Source organism: Aegilops tauschii, unplaced genomic scaffold (assembly GCF_002575655.3).
Source record: "Aegilops tauschii subsp. strangulata cultivar AL8/78 unplaced genomic scaffold, Aet v6.0 ptg001191l_obj, whole genome shotgun sequence".
Lineage (NCBI taxonomy): Eukaryota > Viridiplantae > Streptophyta > Magnoliopsida > Poales > Poaceae > Aegilops > Aegilops tauschii.
Window position 1 is genome coordinate 3294 of NW_027333394.1, and position 9207 is coordinate 12500.

The window sequence follows — 9207 nt, forward strand, 5'->3', positions numbered from 1 at the left end:
TAGATCTAATTATACTTTTTTACTTATTTCTGCATTAATAGAGCAGACGAGTAAAAAAAAGCAAACCTATTTAGGATAATAATTGGATAAGAGAGCCTCTACCCTGTCAACGGATAGGGAGAGAACAAAATCTGGATAAATACCAATTCCTATTACTGGTAAAAAGATACAGATTAAAATAAAGAGTTCTCGTGGTCCAGAATCCACAAAATTTGCGTTTGGAACATTAAATAGCTTGTATCCATAGAACATCTGGCGTAACATAGATAATAAATAAATAGGAGTTAATATCATTCCAATTGCCATTACAAAAGTAATTAGTGTTTTTGGCATTAACAGAAATTTTGGACTAGTAATTAGTCCAAAAAATACTACTAATTCTGCGACAAAACCACTCATTCCTGGTAAGGCAAGAGAAGCCATTGAAAAGCTACTAAACATGGTAAAAATTTTAGGCATTGGGATGGATATTCCCCCAGTTCTTCGAGATAAACAAGACGCATTCTATCAGAAGCGGTTCCTGCCAAGAAAAAAAGTGTAGCACCAATAAATCCATGGGATAATATTTGTAAAATAGCTCCATTGAGTCCAATGTTGGTTATGGAACCAATTCCTATAATTATGAAACCCATGTGAGATACAGAGGAATAAGCTATTCTTTTTTTGAAATTTCGTTGACCAAGAGAAGTTGAAGCTGCATAGATTATTTGGATCGCTCCTATTATTACTAACCAGGGCGAAAATAGATAATGAGCATGAGGGTAACAATTCCATGTTGATCCGAATCAATCCATATGCTCCCATCTTTAATAATATTCCCGCTAAAAGCATACATGTACTATAATGTGCTTCCCCATGGGTATCTGGTAACCACGTATGTAGGGGTATAATCGGCAATTTGACAGCATAAGCAATAAGGAAGCCAAAATATAAAAGTATTTCCAAGGTTGCAGGGTATGATTGATTAATTAATCTTTCCAAATCTAATCCTGGTTCGTTGGAACCATATAAGCCCATACCCAGAACTCCGATTAAGAAAAAAATGGAACCGCCTGCAGTATACAAAATAAACTTTGTAGCTGAATATAGACGCCTCTTCCCCCCCCACATGGATAAAAGTAAGTAAACAGGAATTAATTCTAACTCCCACATGATAAAAAAAAGTAAAAGGTCTCGCGAAGAAAATAATCCTATTTGACCACTATACATTGCGAGCATCAGGAAATAGAATAATCGCGAATTCCGTGTAATTGGCCAAGCTGCTAAAGTAGCTAAAGTAGTGATAAATCCTGTCAATAAAATAGATCCTAATGAAAGTCCATCGATTCCCAATCTCCAGTGGAAATCGAAGACATCTATCCATTTATAATCCTCCTTTAATTGGATTAAGGGATCCTCCAGTTGGAAATGATAACAGAACGCATAAGTCATTAGAAGGAATTCTAATAAACAAATAGATATAGTATACCACCTAACGACTTTGTTTCCCTTATGAGGTAAAAAGAAAATTAATGAACCTGCAAATATCGGCAAAACAACAAGTATTGTTAACCAAGGAAAATAACTCATGATAAAGTGATAAAGACAAGATACGTTTTGACCAGAAAAGCCCGTGCTCGATTATTTCGAGCACAGGCTTCTTCGGTAAAGAGGAATCAGACGATTCGAGTGAAGTTTTTTGTAACGTATCAATAAGATAGAGCCATGCTACGTGTTGTTTCAGGCCCTAAATAACGCGGACACTTAAAAATCTGTCGGGCAGGCAGATTCACATCTCTTACAACCCACACAATCTTCGGTTCTCGGCGCGGAAGCAATTTGCTTGGCTTTACATCCATCCCAGGGTATCATTTCTAATACATCTGTTGGACAAGCTCGTACACATTGAGTGCATCCTATACATGTATCGTAAATTTTTACGGAATGTGACATTGGATCTATAAATTTTTCTTTTCAACATAAAATTTTTCGATCTGGTAAAAATGAAATTAGTACTATAATGAGTCATATGTATTGTAGACACCAGACGAAGCAATGGTTTATCCAAACTTCAAAAATAAAAATCTATTTTTTAATCTGTTTGTGAGAAAGCGTGAAGAGAGCCAAGAGACTTTAATTTTGGATTTCAACAATAAGAAATAAGAAAGAATTTTACGAATTGTACAGACGAATTCGAATTAGCCAATAAATTGGCTATCGTCTTTTCAATATAAATTATTGCAATATTCAAATTGCAATATCAATGAATTACAAATACAAAAATTCATTTAAGTGAAAAAGAATACTATGCAATAATCTACTAAAAAAAGCAATAATCTACTAAAAAAAATGGATATTCTCAAATAATACTAAGAAAATAGTATTGATTTCTATTTATTTTAATATGTGCGCCTTTGTTTAGAGGATTCTATGTCTAATTATTCAAAATTCTAATTATTCAATAAATTAGATTGATTGATACGAGTGGATTTCCTATTACGATGGATGGAAGAAAGAATGGATAGTCCAATAGCGGCTTCAGCAGCCGCAAGGGCTATAACAAAAATTGCGAAAATATCTCCTTTTAATTGGCGACTATCAAATAGATCAGAAAATGTACGAGATTTAGATTAATTGAATTCAGTATAAGTTCAAGACATATTAGAGCTCTAACCATGTTTCGGCTTGTGATCAATCCATAGATACCAATCGAAAATAAATAGACACTCAAAAAAAGTACATGCTCAAACATCATTAACTAACTCCTTATCAATCTCGATTCATTTCAATATGAGGGCAAGAATTGAACCGATTCAATTAATTACAATAGAACAATTACACAACAAAAGAGAAAATAAAGGAGGTATTTGTTGGCAGTAGATGGATTTTACTAAATCAAAATTGTGATTCTTTAGTTATTTATTTTAGATTTGCAATTCTTATAATTTGTACTTTTTCTAAGTTTTCTTATTGCCGAGCCATAGTAATTGCACCTATTAAAGAAACTAGAAGAATTATGGAAATGAGTTCAAACGGAAGATAAAAATCGGTTGCTAAATGAATTCCAATTTGTTGAACATTATTTATGAGACCCTGTTCTACTATTTGGTTTGATCTTGTAGTCCAAAGAATTCCATACCACGACGTATCTGGGATAGTAGTCATTAGCGAAAAAACAATAGTTATACAAACGAGTGAAGTGAACCCATCTCCAATAGTCCAATAATTCTTATCTTTAGACCATTCTGAGCCATTTACGAACATTACAGCGAATATGATCAAGACATTTATGGCTCCCACATAAATAAGAAGTTGTGCGACAGCTACAAAGTAGGAATTTAATAAAAAATAGAATAAGGATATACAAACAAGAACTAATCCAGCGAAAAGGCAGAATAAATGGGGTTGGTAAGTAATACTACTCCTAGACCCCCTAGTAGAAGAACAAATCCCCAAATAGCATAAGAATCTCATGTATTGGTCCAGGTAAATCCATTATGGATAAAAAGAAATTAATAGTATAAAATTTTTCATGAACTGACTAAAACTAAAGGATTCAAGGAAGGAAAAAAGGATTTGGGTATTTTTTTGTGTATAAACTGTATAGTTATAAATTATATTATATCACGAAAATCTAGTCTGATTAAAATAAGAAATAATTTCCAATAAGCAGTAGTTTTTCCTTTATAGTTTAATTTTAAAGTTTAATAAAGAATTATTAGATTTTTATAACAAAAAGACAAAATCAAAGTTTAGTAATCAGTAATCGTTCTTGAATTCGAAGATTTTTCTTTGTTTATTTTACTTTCAGACGAATTCCTAATTGTTTGAATTGTGTAATCTCCCATTATGGAGATTGGTAACCGACTTAAAGCAATTTGATTGTAATTCAATTCATGACGATCATAGGTAGAAAGTTCATATTCTTCAGTCATTGATAAACAGCTTGTTGGACAGTACTCAACACAATTGCCACAAAATATACAAACTCCGAAATCAATACTATAATTAAGCAATTGTTTTCTTTTAATATCCTTTTCAAATCTCCAATCCACAACGGGTAAATCTATCGGACATACGCGAACACATACTTCACAAGCAATACATTTATCAAATTCAAAGTGGATTCGCCCTCGGAAACGCTCTGGTGTAATTGATTTTTCATAAGGGTAGTGAATCGTTATAGGTAAACGATTTGTGTGGGATAAGGTAGTTATGAAACTTTGACCTATGTACCTTGTAGCACGTATTGTTTGTTGACCATAACTCATGAACCCAGTTACCATAGGGAACATATTCATTCTAAATATCTATGAAAAAGATATGTTTCTTTCTCTTGTTTGAGAGAGCTTTTGTGTTGAAAATATTCTTACTATTATTGTATTATCTTATTTATAGTGAAACAAGTTGAGAAGAGGTTGTTAATAAGAGATTGCCCAGGGAAATAGGTAAAAGAAATTTCCATCCAAGATTTAATAACTGATCCATTCTCATCCTCGGTAAAGTCCATCTTATTGTGATAGAAATGAAGAGAAATAAATAAGCTTTAGTTAATGTAATAAATATACCCATTGTCATTTCCAAAATTCCAACTGCTTTATTCATTTGGAAAAAATCAAAAAAGGATATATAGGGAATAGAGAAATTCCACCCGCCCAAGTAGAGAACTGTTACAAATAAAGAAGAAACTAATAAATTTAGGTAAGAAACAAGATAAAATAAACCATATTTGATACCGGAATATTCAGTTTGGTAACCTGCTACTAATTCTTCCTCCGCTTCTGGTAAATCAAAGGGTAATCTTTCACATTCTGCCAAAGAAGAAATTAAAAAAACCAGAAAACCTATAGGCTGACGCCAAATATTCCATCCAAAAAAACCGTATTTTGACTGTGCTTCAACTATATCAACTGTACTTGAACTGTTAGATAATCATAGTCGATGATAACATCACAGTTCCCACCGCTATTTCAAAACCGTACATGAAACCTTAGCTTCATACGGCTTCTCTATGATCAGAAAAAAGAAAGGACTGTTTTGTTCCTAGCCCCTGGGGCGTAGATAGAATTAGATAAAATAAAATAAATAGATTTGAAAGTCCTAAATTAGACCAAAGGAATTCCGTCTGCTAGAATAAGAAAAAGCGCTTCCGAATTGATCTCATCCTTTATAATATAATGAAAATTTTTCTTTGTTCAGTAATAACTTAATCTTGGAATAAAACACTTGTTACTTGTTATAGGAATTCAATTAATAAATGGAAAGAGTTGGGTATTAGTTCATGAGCAATTCTGCATGAATATGGATAGAGGAAGGAAATAATGAAAATTTTTTCTAGTGCACTCCATATCTTTTTTACTATTCTTCTTTCCCCAGGGAGGGGGTATTCAAAAAGAAAAAATGGATAAAGGGTTAATTCGTTCTTGATAGCCATTTCCTTAACAAGTGAATGGGAACATACTCTGGATCGGAATCCGAAGAAAGTACTACTTGATAATTTCTACAAATTGCAAGTCCTTATTATGATTCCTTTTATGGGCAAAAATCTCTAATGTTTTAGATTTTCCATTACTAATCCTTTATGTACTTTAGTGTTCCTAACCCTTCACTAACTTTTGGTGGATTCTTCTTATGGATTATTAAGTTATAGTAATAACTAGGAGTATTCTAGTAATGGAATTCCATATCGTGAATCCTTTATTCTTGGCCGCTTCAAGATATGATGACTAATTAAAAAATATCAACCTTGGGATAAAGAGTTTACACTGCTTATGTTTACTTCCACTTTTTTCTTGTACGTAGGAAATGAGATTTTTTCTTTTTACTACAAATTTTTAAGCTGTTTTGTTTCACTCATATAGCTATCTAGTTTAACTTACCAACCCAAATACTAAATAAGAAAAGGAATATAAATAGTTAATGGATTTTATAGGAAAAAGATCTATTTTAACGAATCACACGTAGAGATATTGCTAGCACACAAAAAGTTAATGGTATTTCATAACTAATGGATTGAGCAGCAGCTCGTAGACCGCCTGAAAAAGAATATTTATTATTTGAGCTATATCCTGCCATAAGAAGACCAATAGGAGCTATACTTGAAATGGCAATCCATAAAAAAACACCAATACTAAGATCGGCTAAAACAAAATGATATCCCAAAGGGATAACTAAAAAACTTAATAAAACTGATATGACTGCTATAGAGGGTCCAATGCTAAATAAAGAAATATCTCCTCGGGATGGCAGAATATCTTCTTTTAAAAGTAGCTTAGTCCCATCTGCTATAGCTTGAAGCAGGCCCAGGGGGCCAGCATATTCAGGACCAATACGTTGTTGTATCGACGCAGATATTTCTCTTTCTAACCACACAATTACGAGTACCTCTATTGTTATTCCCAAAAGGAGGGTCAAAATGGGTAGAATCGATATCAGTCCATAGACTTCTTTTAATAATTCCAATTTCGAAAAAGAATTGATAGTTTCTACCTCTACCCTATCTATTATCATTTCAACGATCAACTTCCCCCATAATGATATCTATACTACCTAATATCGTCATGATATCAGCCAATTTCATTTTTTTAACTAGCTGAGGAAGAATTTGCAAATTAATAAACCCGGGTGGACGGATTTTCCATCTCCAGGGGAAAAGGCTATCATCTCCTACTAGATAAATCCCTAATTCACCTTTTGGGGCTTCTACTCTTACATAAAGCTCTTGTCTTGACAATTCAAAATTGGGCGAAGGTTTTTTACCAAGAAATTTATACTCAAAATCATTCCATTCAGAATTCTTTTCTTTCTTAAAGCGTCGGACTTCTAAATTCTCATAAGGTCCTCCAGGAATTTTTTCTACAGCTTGTTGAATTATTTTGATGGATTCCCTCATTTCACCAATTCGTACTAAATAGCGAGCTAACGAATCCCCTTCTTTTTGCCATTGGACTTTCCAATCAAATTGGTTGTAAGACTCATAAGGATCTACTTTACGAAGATCCCATTGTATTCCAGAAGCTCGTAACATCGGTCCCGATAAGCCCCAATTTACTGCTTCTTCTCCGCTAATAAAACCTACTCCTTCAACTCGCTCTAAAAAAATTGGATTCTGTGTAATAAGTTGTTGATATTCAACAACTCCGCGTAAAAAATAATCACAGAAATCTAAACATTTATCGATCCATCCATAAGGTAGATCGGCGGCTACTCCTCCGATGCGAAAGTAATTGTGCATCATTCGCATACCTGTAGCAGCTTCAAATAGATCATATATTAATTCTCTCTCTCTAAAAATATAGAAAAAAGGAGTCTGTGCGCCGAGATCCGCCATAAAAGGTCCAAGCCATAGCAAGTGAGAAGCTATCCGGCTTAATTCTAACATAATTACCCTAATATAGCTGGCTCTTTGTGGTATTTGAATATTCTCCAAGAATTCTGGTGCATTTACTGTTATTGCTTCTGTAAACATAGTAGCTAAATAATCCCACCTTGTTACATAAGGTAAGTATTGTATAATAGTTCGGTTTTCCGCGATTTTTTCCATTCCTCTGTGTAAATAGCCTAATATGGGTTCACAATCAATAACATCCTCACCATCGAGAGTAACGATCAGTCGAAGAACACCATGCATTGATGGGTGTTGAGGGCCCATATTGACTATCATGAGATCTTTTCTTGTAAGCGGTAGACTCATATCCTTTCTTCCTTAATTCATTATTCCATGAAAATGGATTATTCCATGAATTCCTCAAAGCGAGGCTCATCAAAATGAAAAATCTAAGACTACTATAAGACTACTAAAAAAATAATAAAACAAGAAAAAAATTTGAACGATTAAATTACTGCTCCCGAATATTCAACTGACCGATTAATTTCTTATAACGTACTCTATTTTTCTTTGCCAAATAAGCCAGCAAACGTCGACGTTTTCCCAAAAGTCTTCGTAGACCTCTTTCCGATGAAAAATCTTTTTTGTGTAATTCCAAATGTGAAGCAAGTCTCCGTATCTTATTGGTGAAACTGAATACTTGAAATTCAACAGAACCCCTGTTTTCTTCTTTTTCTTCTTTAACCATAAATCCAAAAATTTTTCTACCTCCTTTCTTTTTCATGTATTTTTCTGATCAGGAAAAATACAAAATTATGTCAGTTATTTTGAAGTTATTCTAATCTCGTACACACACAAATTTGCAATTATTCATCTACTACTGGAATTTGGATTTATTTTATCGATGCAAATTGGATTTGGATAGAAGGGTACATTCTTTCTAATATTTTAGATAGAAGAAACATTTCTTCTATCTAAAATATTAGAAAGAATTTTGCTGATTTATTTATTGCTATATGCAATTTATGGAATTGATACACCATTTAATTGATATCATTTAGCAAAATGAAACACAGCATATGCATCCATCTTTTGGCTCGAGAATTTCACGGGATAGAGATATGGTATAAGAAATAGACTATTAAGTAACTCTAAATGAATTGTGGATACATCTGTATCCTTAACATACTGAAACGATTGTCATTATTCGTATCAAACCAATAGCGATTCATACAAGCTAAATCTTCTAATCAATGGTGGGCCAATAATGCATTTTTTTGCATATGTATTAAGACGCTTGGCCTGATTTCGAAATTGTCCAGAGTTTTATATGTTGTTTTCATTGCAAAATGATGGGTCTCCTTCCATAACTTTCCAATTACGAGTACGAGAATTGAAAGACATGAAAATTCTCAATTCTCTACGGCGTCTAGTAGATAGAAACAAGAAAATCAGAAGAATCTTTCTCTCTATTCACTATCATTCCGCGTCTTCGACTTCTATTAGTTTCTTTTCTTCTTTAATGCAATAGCTATAGTTTGATATAAGAATCCATTTCTCAAAGTAATGGAAACCATTCTCTTATAGGAAATGGTTCGAAAATCGCTATTCCACCTTTTAGGTATCGTGAAAAGTGATACCTGTGAAGATCGTGCATTTCAGTCAAATTCAGATCCGTTTTTCGAGTCCATGATATAATATAACCAAATTGGATAGATCTTCCACCTGTTTAGCTAAGAAAGAATAGATACAGAGGTGGATAATAGATCGATATGAAGATCATGAGCTGCCCCATAATGAAATCGCCAGTAGTCGCGAATATCTCCTTCTTCCCTAATCCAAGATTGGAGAAAGAAGATCTAAGAGGGACCTATGGAGAATGTAGTCAGAAATCCATAATA